The following is a 15,157-nucleotide window of genomic DNA, read 5'->3' on the forward strand; positions in this document are numbered from 1 at the left end:
TGCCTTTAAATTATATACCAGAGTAATAAAAAAAAAAAAAAAAAACAAGGACATATATTATTTCTGTAAGGCAAGTGAGCTGTTTTAAAACAGATGTTAAATACCAATCTTCACTGTACCTCATAAATCCATCAACTGATTTTGTAGAAAGACATTTAGACACAAACAGTTTCTTAAAGGATAGAAATAATCATGTACAAATGAATGCTGCACATGCTTCAAACTTAATAACAGACTGTCATGTAACAGAAAGTGTCTCAGTATATAAACCATAAAGACTGTGTTAATTACTTCACTCAATAAACCAAATCAATGAATGAGATACAGTATTTAATTAAACAAAAAACTTGAATATTTCAGTTTGCAATTCCATCACCTGTTACCTTTATCCACAAGCTGAACCATTTCAGTATATTTGGCCATTATGTGCAATGCAGACTTCAAAATATCGTATACAAAACAGAACAAAAAAAAAACCCGACGTCATCCCAATTTTAAAGACATTTGATCAGATGATTAAAAAAATAATGATTCCTTAGTGATCACAGTGAGTGATTACATAACGGTCTATAAAATGAATCAAATATGAGTGTGTAGATGAAAAATATTATGAAACATTGTTGCAATAGCTCAAGGACAAAAAACAGAACTGTATTAATAACAAAGACATATTATAAATCGTTTTGAAATGCAGTAGGATGAACCTCACAGAATCTCTCAAGAATGGCTCATATTTCAGAAACAATTGATTTGCCCCGGTTAAGATATTTAGTATTATTTCTATTTACCATAATGCATCACATTCTTGACCTGTTTTGTGAAATTCACTCTCAATTCTTCCACCGTTGACATGATACGAACGAAAAAACATGCAGCCTTAAAACATTATCAGTGAGAACAGAAAACCAAGCCCTTAACATATTTAGTATTAAATCAGATATTATTCACACGTGCAACTTGATCGAAATATAGCAATAAATTCCTTACGTCTTCATCATGGTAGTGGATTCATTTTTACACATACATATATAAAACCCTCTAAAAGCAAATGCAGTTCAATAACGGATATGGTAAAAATACAGGATTCCTACAAATAACAACTTCGACAATTAAAAAAAATTCACTTTTTTTTTTCCATATTTTAAATCATTGCTTCTGCAGGCCACTCTGAAGAACCCTTGAAAAACAGGAAGTGATATATTTGTTGAATCCAAGCACTGAACGGTTTTCATCAGGCATTTGATTCGCCCTTTTTCTGCCCCTCCTCTCCTGCCTCGCTGTCCTCTGATTGGCTGTTGCTTAGGACCAAGAACTGTCCATCAGCAGCTGATTGGCTGGGTCGACTAGAGGTGGCTATCAAACGGCTTTGTTCCTCGAGGTCCTGTAGGTTTGGAGAACACAGCTCTGTATTTATTTATTTTTAAATTCATTATTTTATTCAGTAAGGATGCATTCAGTTAATCAAAAGTGACGGTATTATTTCACATAAATGCTGTTCTTTTGAGCTTTCTATTCCCCAAAGAAAGAAATATAGTTTGTACAAAAAAATTATATTGATAATAATCAGAAATGTTTCAGTATATTAGAATGATTATTGATGGAACGTGACACTGAAGACTGGAGACATGATGTTGAAAATGTAACTTTGCATCAGAGGAATAAATTACATTTTACATTATATTCAAATAGAGAACAATTATTTTAAATTGTAATAATTTTTCACAATTTTACTGTATTTTTAATCAAATCAATGCAGCCTTGAGAGACCTCTTTAAGAAACATTTAAAAATCGTACCAATCCAAAACCTTTACCTTCTCGATCTGTTTTTGTTTATGAAGTTCTTCTTGTTGTTTCTCCTTGGCTTTGTCCAAATCTCTCTGTTTCTGTGTGGCTTTGCGGTCCTAACAGGAAAAAATGTGTGCATATTGATGCATATCATCCGCATTATCAATTTTATTTGACCTAACGTGAATTTCTGCACAGAGAGAGTAATTTGAAATCAAATAAATGAAGGATTTTCTCACCATCTCAGAGTGGAGGGCGATCTGCTTCGCCAGTCCTACACTGTCACAGATCTAACAATCAAGAGCATCAACATCACCCAGATGAGCTTCAAAAGACCTCAAAAACATCAATATTCTTCAAAATCAGATGTCCTTATTACTGTATAAGTTTATAGAAGTATAAAACATAAGTAAAAAAATATGTTTAAATAAAAGTCTATAATTAAATTATATACATATATATTATATACATAAATACCAAATAAATTATATCTAAACTTAATATAACAATATATTTCCTAATATTAATATAATAACTACTATGTCTGTGTTTGTGTAAATAATAATTTAATATAAGTTATATATTATAGACTAATATAATACATATATTTTATAGTAATATTATAAAATATAATATATAATATTAAATTATTGATATAATAATTTATAATTTAAAATTACATATTATTATATGCTTTTACGTATACTAAAATTATAGTATAATGTAATATATAAATATAATATTGAAATATGCATTATTATATTCATATTTTATATTCATATCATATTAAATTATTAATACAATAATTTATAATTATATATATGTGTGTGTGTGTGTGTAATGTAAATAAATTATAATATAACATACATATATTTAGCTTAATATATTCATATTATTTTTAGATATTTTATTTGATATTATATTTTATTTTGAAAATGTAATATAATAATATAATAAAATAATAATACAAATATTAAAATATATTTTAATATAATTTAATATATTATAATTTTATATATATATATAAAAAAATTATATATATATATTTTTTATTATTATTATTAAGCCGAGATCAGGGTATTTGTACCTTCTCTCCATCATTGTTTGACTCAAAGACGTAGCAGACTGTGACGGGTCTTCCGTCCATTCGTCCTCCTGCCGTCTTCAGCACAAAACCAAGTAGGCGCTTGTTCTCCTGATGTGACGCACACAGCACAACGCTGGAGAGAGGAAACTGAGGGACGATAACAAACACTGACTTTAATACAGCGCTGGATTGGGTCTGAACACTCAGTGTGAGCAGTACACGCTAAATAAAACATGAACCTTACATTATATGACCAAAAAAGTAACATAAATTACAAAACTAAGGACTTACCCATAGTCTTGTGACTTGTGTCTGTGGGTCAATAAGCCTAGAAATAACCAAACAGAAGATTTTAAGAAACGTTAAACTATGTTGTAATGTAACCCTAGACCAAAATCTTTAAAAATATATTTTTTTCACATTTTACGTAACGTTTGTCCATGCAAAACTCTGTTCAAATCATGCCACTGAAGTGCTGCTTGACATTTTATGACTTGTATAAAGACAGGAACAGTACAGAACAGCTGTGAGACCAGCGAACTCAGTAACTGACTTGAGGCATTCACAGGTGACGAGCAGATGAGACTCGGTCATCCTGAAGATGTTGTGAATGGCTCGGGCGGCCAGGATCTGTCTCATGGTCTCATAGATGACGTCTGCGCTCTCTGTGGCCTTCACCTCCATGCAGCCCAGGAACCGGACGATGTAAAGCTGGTGCAGAATCGAGTCTGAAACCACACAAGAGACCAACATGAAATCAATGCATTTTCTTAATAAGTCATATTGTGCATATATCAAAAACTGAGTTTATAATCTTGCATCAGAATGCAATGACTTGCTCTGCTTTTCTACTCATGTAAAAAACATATATATATTATATTAATTAATCATATCATAGCCTTCTTTAGACAGTTCAATAAAATCAGATGAATATAAATCAAGTCCAGGGCTCAGTATGTCCCAGGATATTCTATTTCATCAGAAAATACATGACATTATGTAAATTGAATGCATTGAAAATTGCATTTCATGTGCAATTTAAGCTATTAAAGAAACGGCACACACATAAATTTTAAATCAGTCATTAAAAGACAATTACAAATTAACAGTTTTATTTTTTTGAACTCATGTTTAAATTATATATAAATTTCAAGCAGCGAAAACAGCAAAACTTGTGAAATATTACAATTCAAAATGACTTTTTTCTATGTGAATATATTTTGAAAATGTAATTTATTTTTGTGATGCTCCGCTGTATTTTCAGCATCATTCCTCCAGTCTTCAGTGTCACATGATCTTCAGAAATCATTCTAATATGATGAAACATTTCTGATTATTATCAATGTTAAAAATGTTATTTTTCAGGATTCTTTGATGAACAGAGAATTCTTTGAAATAGAAATCTTTAGTTACATGACTTTACTGTCACTTCTGATTCATTTAATGTGTATTTGCTGACTAAGAGTATTCATTTCTTTCAAAACAAAACTGCCCCCAGACTTTTTGAGCAGTAGTCTAAACATATCTTCATAAATATACCTTCACTTTCTTCAGACTTTGACCCTCCAGATTCACCAAACGGGTTGGTCCTTCTTTCAGCAAAGGGAAAAACACAAACCAGAGCTGAGTAATCCAGCTAATAACAATCAACAGTAAACTGTCCTGCAGAGATTCGAGCACACACCTTCCCTGAGCGCCGCTCTTGGCCTGACTCGTGTGCTCCTCGCTGACCGGTGAGATGATGTCAAACTGAATGGGCGTGTCCGGAGCCACCAGCGAATCCAGAGACAGAGACGACAGCGCCGGAGACTCGGAGCCCGCGGAGCACTGACTGCCCGAACGATCCGTTTTGAGTCGACCTTGCCTTCAGACGCATTTATAAACACAACATGGAATCATTTAAAATCAGATCTCTTTGATGAGGGAATGTATCCTTTGCAGTGAATGGGTGCCGTCAGAATGAGCTGATAATCCACAGTCCATCAGTTAACATCTTGTGAAGACAAAAGCTGCATGTTTGTAAGAAATAAATCCATCGCTTTTAACTTCTGGTTAAAATCATAATAACGCTTCCTCCAGTTTTCTCTCACATCAAATCAAGACACATATTTGTTTAAATGTTTAGAGCTGTTTTGGCTTGTAAACGGTGCTAGATTTCTTTTCTGATTCAGACGAGATTACTTTTTCACCGGAGGAAGCGTTATTATGGATTATGGATTCTTATTTTAACCAGAAGTGAAAAACCTCTTCATGATGGATTTATTTTTTTACAAACATGCAGCTTTTCTCTTTTTGGGACATTAACTGATGGACTGGAGTGCTGTGGATTATTGTGATGTTTTTATCAGCTCTCATTCTGACGGCACCCATTCACTGCAGAGCATCCATTGATGAGCAAGTGATGCAATGCTACATTTCTCCAAATCTGATGAAGAAACAAACCCATCTGCATGTTGTATAGTCTGGTAGTGAATATATTTTCAGCTGATATTCATTATTGGGTGAACTAATCTTTAAAATCTCACGTGCTCGGTCTGAAACTGTCGTGCCGCTGCTGGAAGGAAGGTGAAGGAGTTACAGCCTCCAGAGCCGATTGATTCACTCTCGCTGCGATTTCCTGCCGAAACGAGAAACATTAGCAATAACTGACTTGAAAACACATTTAAGGTATTTGATCATGTTTGCAGAGGTTTAGGGTTTCATGCATCTGTACTCCACACTCACCTCTGGGTTCTCACTGAGGTATATCCTCTTAGAGATGTTGTTTATGGTCGCAATCCACTAAAATAAAAATAAAAACGTGTACAATATTTCCGATTGGTGAGTCTGATGAGCTGCCCATCAACAGCATGTTTAGAGTCATACTTCAATGAATGACTGAATAAATAAATAAATACATTTTATTTGTCCATCTACTGCATTTTGTAATGCTGATTGTAATTTTAAAGAAACAGGTAACAATTACAGTAATGAGAATATAATGAAAATTACAACTATGAGAATTGAGAGAAAATATTAGTAAATATATATATTAAAATATTATTTAATATATATATTCAAAAAGTTTAGGGTTGGTAAAGGTTTTATTTAGTTTTTGTAATGCTCAAGAAACATTTTTGATTATCATCAATGTTGAAAACGATTTTTGCTGCTTTTTATTTTTGTGGAAAATGATGCATTTTATTTTTTCTGGATTCTTTAAAGAAACACAAAGTTCAGAAGAACAGCGTTTATTTGAAATAGGAATGTTATAACAACATAAATGTATTCACTGTCTCTTTTGATCAAGTTAATGCATCCTTGCTGAATAAAAGTATGAATTTCTTGCTGACTACATTTTTTAACAGTAGGAATTTAATTCTAATCATAATTGATTTTGTGGTGAAATCAAGAGAAGCTCCTCACCTCCTCACAGTCTTTCCTGCTCTCCGCCTGTAATATGACGGCCCTGCGGTACAAACAGAAACAATATCTGACAGATGTACTGAGAAAGGATCAGACAGTTGAGTTTAAACTGGATCAGCATTTGGGAATTTCATTGGCAGCTGTACAGTGTTTACATTCCTTTTACTACACTGATACCAGAAGAACATGGGAAGTAACCAAACCATTTTGGAGGATTTTAGATTTTCCCACCCTTATCCCCAGATCATCCAACATGCAGATGAGTTTGTTTCTTCATCAGATTTGGAGAAATGCAGCATTGCATCACTTGCTCAGAAATGGATGCTCTGCAGTGAATGGGTGCCGTCAGAATGAGAGTCCAAACAGCTGATGAAAACCACAATAATCCATAAAAATCCATCAAAATATGTATTAAGAGCTGTTTTGGAGACTGTTTTGGCTTGTAAACATCACTTGAACTGTGCAGATTTCTCTCCTGGTTCAGACAAGACACCGGACCATTATTATGGATTATAGACAGTTAAAAGTTAAATCATCTTAATGATGGATTTGTTTCTTACAAACACAGCTTTTCTCTTCTCAAGACATTAACTGGTGCACTGGAGTGCTGTGGATTACTTGTGGATTACTGTGATGTTTTTATCAGGACTCTCATTCTGACGGCACCCATTCACTGCAGAGCATCCTAAATTTCTTAATGCTACATTTCTCCAAATCTGACGAAGAAACAAACTCATCAACATCTCAGATGGCCTGAGGATGAGGACATTACCAGCATTATTTTATAACAAGCCGTTTCAGCATCTCAGTCACCACAGAGGTGAAATGACTGCAGTAATACCGTAATAACTACTAGTACAAGAACATGCAATGGTCAGAACTGTACAAGACAGATTTGTGCACTGAAAATCGTACTTCTTGCCATTAAATGATGTGATCTGAAAGCAGAAGCGTCGGTCATCACAGTCCACAGCCATGACGGAGCAGTTGTCGATGTCCATAACGAGACCTCCGGCGACGTCTCCACGCGACTGGCTCATGAGGTTTCCTCCCTGCGTGAAGAAATACTGACGATCCCAAGCAGACGACACCAGACTCGTCTTACTGGCGGGGAGAAGCGTGAGATCGTTAGAAATGCAGACGACTCGACTGAAGCACAGACATGTGGACTCGTGGCTGACGCGGTCGTACTAGCGAGTGTTGAGGTAGCCGGCCTTGCGGGTCAGATTGCGGTTCACAGGGATCTTGTTGGGATCCGGGTCGGGCATGTAGAGCGGGTCACTGGCCGCTTTCAGGTCCTGAATCGTCTGCTCGGTCGCTTCAGCATCGCTGTCCATTTCCCTGCGAACACTACAAGCACAAAGAGAACAAAGACATGACATTTTGGAATAACCCATTAACTATTGTTCTCTCATCTGAATTAAAACACATGCAAACAAACACACCACATTTATTTATTACACTGTCTTGTTAAAGTAATGACTGAAATAATGTGCTTGCATGCAAAGAATAATTTAGAATAAGTTAAACATTACTTAAACAGAATCAGTAGTGTGCAATACTTAAGAAATATAAAATACAATAACAAACGTTTTGGTTTATAATGTTTTTGAAAGAAGTCTCTTCAACTCACCAAGGCTGCATTTATTTGATTAAAAACAGTAATATTATGAAAAATTATTACAATTTAAAATATTTGAATATATAGTAAAATGCAATTTATTCCTGTGATCAAAGTTGTATTTTCAGCATCATTACTTCAGTCTTCAGTTTCACATGATCTTCAGAAATCATTCTTTGCTGCTCAAGAAACATTTAAAATGTACATGTGACCCTGGAGCACAAAATCAGTCTTGAGTCTCTGAGGTGTATTTGTAGCAATAGCCAAAAAAAAAAACATTGTATGGGTCAAAATTATTGATTTTTATTTTATGCCAAAAATCAATAGGATATTAAGTAAAGATCATGTTCCGTGAAGATCTTTAGTAAATTTCCAATCGTTGATATATAAAAACCTGATTTTTAATTAGTAAAATGCATTGCTAAGAATTAACCTGGACAACTTTAAAGCAGATTTTTGCAGTATTTTGATTTTTTTTGCACCCTCAGATTAGATTTACAAATAGTTGTATCTCGGCTAAATATTGTCCGATCCTAACAAACCACACATCAATAAAAAAAAAGATGATTTATTCAGCTTTCACATGATGCATAAACCTTAATTTAGAAAAACGGACCCTTATGACTGGTTTTGTGGTCCAGGGTAACATATGTCTCATACTAATCTTTATTTCAGTTAACAAAATCTATTTTTTTAATTTTATTTTAACAATAAGAACACAGACTGAAACTCACTTCTGGACACTGGTTCCAATGTTGGTGAGAAACTCCTCCCACTGCTGCGTCAGATTCTCTGAGCCCAGTTTGAAGAAACTGATCTGAAGAGAAGCAAACAACAGTGAGTTATAAAGCTCCTCTGTTATCAGATGGTGTTGTGAATGGAGGATGAGGGCTGTAGCTGATGTTTGACAGCGGTATCAACACCTGCGCCTGCATGTATCCCAGCAGCGGCTCCAGCAGAGCCATCTTCTTCTTGTACTGCAGCATGTTGAGCGATGCGAAGTACTGCATTATGGTCTCGTGCTGTTTTTTCCTGGACGTGTAGACGTCCTCCATCACTTCATTCTTCACCTGCAGTGAACACATGCATGACATCACTTAATGCGGGGCGGGACGTGATTTTAAAGATTGGGAATTGACTGGATGGTGAAAAGTGCCTCTATAAGCTGAGCAAAGATTACTGGAATACGGTTTACGAGGAAATACTATTCAGCTTTTCTACTTAAAAATGTCATGCTTAATTCAAGGTTCCTTGCGGTTTCTCTGTTGTTTACTAGCGATTTCTGAGTTTTTTTTGTTTGTATATTTTGTTTCAGTGGTATAAGACATGCAGTTAAAAAATGTCATTAGTGAAAAATTTTAATTATCCTAAAAATTATTTTACATTTATTATATATTTAAATGTCTTATTATTTCTTATTTTAGTTTAGCAAAACTAAAACTATATAAAAAAAATGTTGCATGAAATAAAATAAAATTGATCTAAAATAAAATATAAAAAAGCTTTCCCAGGCAACATTTCTCTTTTTCCCATTTAGCTTGATAACCTGATGTACTATAATAACTAAAACTGAAATAAATAATAAATAATAAAAAACTATATGAATACATTTATAAATTACAAACGCTAATGAAGGAACTGAAATACATAAAAAGTACAACAAAATTACTAAAACGTTAATCAAAGAAGCAAAAATATATAAATGAAATGAAAATATCTGAAACTATCTGTGCAGTCTCAATGATACTAAAATAACTCTGAAGCAAATGTGATTTTAGATTAGAATTTAAAATCACCTGCACTGATGAAAAAAGTGCAATAAGAAGCTAAATATAAAGTACATTTTGACTTGATTTCTGAGTGTATTTTTTATATTTATATTTTTTTCTTCGGTATAAGACATGCAGTTAAAAAATAAGATGCCTTGTTGACATCAGTGAAAAATGACACTTATACAATTTTTTTATTATTATTATATATTTAAATGTATTATTATGTATTATTATAGTTTACCAAAACTAAAACTATAAAACAATTTGTTGCATGAAATAAAATATAATTTATCTAAAATAAAATATAAAAATAACTTATTTTATTTCAGCTAGTTTCCCAGGCAACATTTCTCTTTTTTCCCATTTAGCTTGATAACCTGATGTACTAAAATAACTAAAACTGAAATAAATAATAAATAATAAAAAACTATATGAATACATTTATAAATTACAAATGCTAATGAAGGACCTGAATAAATATATAAAAAGTACAACAAAATTACTAAAACTTTAATCAAAGAAGCAAAAATATACAAATTAAATTAAACTATCTGTGCTCAATGATACTAAAATAACACTGAAGCAAATGTGATTTTAGATTAGAATTTAAAATCACCTGCAACGATGAAAAAAAGTGCAATAAGAAGCTAAATATAAAGTACATTTTGACTTCATCTTAACTGGATTAAACTGAATAGTGAAATATCTGTTCGATATTTTCTTCTTTTCTTATCCTAGACAAGGACACGTCTCAGAATCTGATTAACTCTCAGTGTGTGTGTCTGAGTAAATGAGCACATTAAAACACACACACATACACGTTACACTCTGTACGTGTCAGTATGAGGACAGGCGGAGCGGAATGCAAACCAACCAGCTGTCAATCATAAAAACAGTGTGAATTCAACCAATGCCACACCTTCTCATTCTCCCGTCGTTTAGACAGTCGACTGTATCTGTTTACAGCTGCGTCGTGTTCTGAAATCAAATATGTTGAATATAATGAAGCAAAAAAACAATGGTTACCTTATCAAATGATGCAGAAACTATGTGGAAAAAAAATGCTTACCATCACTTGCAATCTGAAACACTTCCTTCAGGATGACAATCTCTGGAGACAATAAGAGGAAGTCAGTCAGTCAGCGCATTACACTAGAGTTAACTGAAATACATCTAAAATTGCGACAACAACAAAAAAAATTCATTACTTTAAATTAGGCATTAAATGAAATAAAATATAAAAATATAAAGTTTCAGAGTATTTAAATATTAATAAATATTATAAAGAAAATTCTGCAACACTACTTATTTTATTTAGTTTAACTTGATGTTATAAAATAACTAAACGAAAACTAAATTTAAAATTAAAACTGTTGACATATAAAAAAACTACTAGAAAAAAAGACCAAAAATAAAAATAAAAATAAATCTTTAACTTAAATTAGAATGAAAAATTCAAAATTAAAAAATGCAAAATGTGTTTCAAAAATATTAACAAAAATTATTATTTAAATTCAGTATCTTGATGATACTAAAGTTTTATACAGGTGCTTAACAAATAAATGATACCGTAAATGGGCAGGGAACATTAATATATAGTTAAATACATTATTATATGAAAGGAAAAAGATACATTTACTGAATAAATATATATATATATATATATATATACACTTTATAGACATATAAAAAAAATACAAAAAAATAAAGTCCTACAAAAACTATAAAATTGTAATAAAATTTAAGTGGAAGATTCAAAATACTAATAAAAACTATAATAGTGTCTCAGTTATTCCATAATTACATTGATTTACACAGCTGCTTAACAAATACATTACTAATTGAGCATGAAACATTAATATATAGGCAAATTACTTTATATGTTATAAAAAATAAAACTTATTTTTTACTGTAATAAAAAAATATTACAAAATATTACAAAAAGCCCAAAAGATTACTAAAACTAACTGAAATTAAAATAAAACTATAAAATTAATAAAAACTATAATGATATCTCAGTGAATAATATTACAAAGCTACTTAACAAAATGACTAAGGTCAGGAAAATATATAAAATGTATACATAAATATAAAATATGAAATATATGAAAAGAAAGAGAGACATGAAATAGCACAGATTACACATCTATGAACGGTTGCCTTTGTTTAAGAATCATTATAAAACAAACACTTGACAACAAAATAGTAGACCAATCAGAACGCTCTACCCCATAATGCACTGCTGTGTCCTACCTCTCAGGTCTCTCTCCTGAAACTGTGTGATGGGGAACATCATGGCGTCTGCGAGCTGAGTGGAGAGAACGGCGTGACACGAGCTGAGCTGAAAGAAAACACACAGAGTCACTCACACACACACACACACACACACACACACAGATCCACAGCACCTTCGCTACATCACGAGTTCTGACCTCGTCAATGACTTTGGCAAACTGCTGCAAAGTGGAGCTCATGACCTCATCATCACCTCCCAGAGGAAAACGCTGCACAGCAGAGAGAGATACTGAACTATAACAGAGAACTCCAGAGAGATGAGATATTATGTGTTAAGCATCGAAAGGCAGAATCACCTGCTTCTCGTAGTCCTTCAGTAATCTAGACGTCAGATGTGTGGCAGCACTCAGTTCATTCTGAAAGCAGAAGCACACAAGTCTCATCAAAATAAAGTCATAAGAGAAAATAACATTAGGTATGACAAAAATTAAGCTTTTTTTATTATTGTGAATATTATTTGTAATATTATGAATGCTTATTTTTATTTATTTATAATTTATATTATTTAATATTGTTGTTGCTGAACAGTACATTTTTTTTAAATATCAATAATTTATATTATTATTTTATCTCATTTTATCTTCTTAATATTGATATACAGATAGTATCACTCATAGTAATTTTGTAATAATATCAATAATATACAATAGTTTTATTTTATATTTAATAATACAATTAATAATTACTATTACATTTAATTACTGTCATTATTAAGACTGATATGATTATTAACAATAATAAAAATAATAATAATTGAATGATATTAATAATATACAATAGAATTATTAAATCTCATGGACATTATTATTAATATTTTAACAATGATTATTAATACTATATTACTAATAATATATAAAACTATTGTCATATCTTGTAATATAATGAATATGTATTATTCATATTTCAATAATGATTATTTTTACTATATTAATAATAATATATATAACTATTATCATATCTTGTAATATAATTCATATTTATTATTTTTAATATTTTTATAATAATTATTACAATTTTAATAATAATATATACAACTATTTCATATCTTGTAATATAATGGATATTTATTATTATTAATATTTTAATAATGATTATTATTACTATATTAATAATAATATATAAAACTATTGTCATATCTTGTAATATAATTATTATTTATTATTATTATTATTTTAATAATGACTATTATAACTATATTAATAATAATATATAAAACTATTGTCATATATTGTAATATAATTCATATTTATTATTATTAATGTTTTAATAATAATTATTACTATATTAATAAAAATATATACAACTATTTTCATATCTTGTAATATAATGGATATTTATTATTATAAATATTTTAATTATTATTTAAAACAACAACAACAATAATATATTACTGTTAATAATAAATATATATTAGAAAAATTATTAATATATATTGCATGGAGAAATAAAAACGTGGGTTTAATTTTCCCCTATCCAAAATATTGATTTCTACTGTCTATCTTTCGTTTTTGGTGTGCATTATTGATCATGGCAAGATCTTGAGGTTGTGTCTGATTCATCCCATTTAGACTAAATCTGCGATCTCTATTATAATGTGACAGCTGATCGTCTATGTTCTCACTGAGCGTCGTAGATTCTCTGCATGGCCTTTGAAGAGCTGACTGAAATAACTGGATGTAGCATGCTGTAAATCTTCCTCAAACACACCGAGCAGAGAGCGAGTCTGAAAAAACACCAGCAATATACATCTGCAAGATGTCTGTTGGGCATCTGGAAAGCATCTGCTGTGTACAAACATCTGATAGAAGACTTTTTACATTACATAAACATCTTAAAGACATCTTCTAAAGGTCTATTTGACATCTGACAGGTAAACAAAAATCTGTAGTTGTTTTGCAGATGTAAATGCAGACATCAAGCAGAGTCTCTGAGATATAAAAGTGCTATTAGCAATACGTCTATATGATGCATTTCCTATAATAAGATGTATAAAATAGGACTAGATGTTTAGACACGCCTTCAATATGTTATTTACTATCATGAAATGTGTTGTTCATTATTAAAATTGGAATGCATGTCAAACAGGACCCCAGACTTAATTTCTGAAGCTCTGTTGAGACATTTCCAGACTCAAGTGTGACTTTAAAGCAGAGTGATACAGAAACGAGTTGTGAACACGAACATTCACTCTGATTGGTGAAGACTGTTTTTTTCTGAATTACAGATTTAATCATTTAAAAAGTCTCGCTGTAGTTTTATGATATATTTGTGACATGATTTCATGATCAAATAACTGATAATTGTCAAAACTGATCGAAACGAGTCTGATCAAAGCATCAGGATGAACAGACACACAGCGAGAGCAGCAGATGTTTATTATGATCAATGTTTGTTTATTAATTTCTGTTAGCATGCTGGCTAAACGCTGCTGGTTTAACGTTAAAGTTACCTGCGGACTGTCCTCCAGAGTTTCCTCTATTGGTAATTTATCGATTCCTGGCATGATTGCAGATGTACCGCGAGCGCAACGAACTATTTACTTTATTATTCAGAAACAAAAGTCACAATGTTGTAATATTGATCTCCGCTTTTTTACTGACAAATCAACACCCAACCGGATCCGCCCACAAATGCGGAAGTCCCGCCTCCTCTCCCCGCTGATTGGCGGAGGCGCTGTGGCTACTATGATGATGTCCGCGCTTGTTTATAAGAAATAAAAGCCATTCGTGGCTCTCTGATGGTTTATAATATTATTTTTTTTTAGAGAAGTTTTTCATGTATGTTTTTTTTCCTAATCCACTCAAACTTTTTATAATATTTATACATTAATTTATAAACCTTTCAGAAGTATGCCAGAATAATGTCTGTTAGTTGTTTTTTCAAATGTTGTATTAAAAATAAATAAAATAAACATAAAATAAAATAAAATTAAATTAAAAACTGTGGCTCTTATAAAAATACATGAAATTTTAGTTTGCAAATGTGTGGGGAAAATTAAATAATGTTGATTATCTGAAGTCAATATGGGTTGAAACCTTTCAGAAGTATGGCAGGCTGATAGCTGTTAGTTGTTTGTCAAATAAAATAAAATAAAATGTAATCAAAAGCTGTGGCTCTTATAAAAATTATATTAAATAATGTTCATTATCTGATGTTAATAGGGGGATAAATATTATTAAAATAAAATTTAT

General features: G+C 31.5%; 1 pseudogene; it reads right to left on the reverse strand.

The window, feature by feature from the left end:
* Positions 1–309: 309 nt before the first annotated feature.
* LOC113055410 (DCC-interacting protein 13-alpha-like) lies at positions 310–14,610 on the reverse strand (annotated as a pseudogene).
* Between the last annotated feature and the right edge of the window lie 547 nt (positions 14,611–15,157).

This window comes from Carassius auratus, chromosome 36 (genome assembly GCF_003368295.1).
Source record: "Carassius auratus strain Wakin chromosome 36, ASM336829v1, whole genome shotgun sequence".
NCBI classification, from domain to species: Eukaryota; Metazoa; Chordata; class Actinopteri; order Cypriniformes; family Cyprinidae; genus Carassius; species Carassius auratus.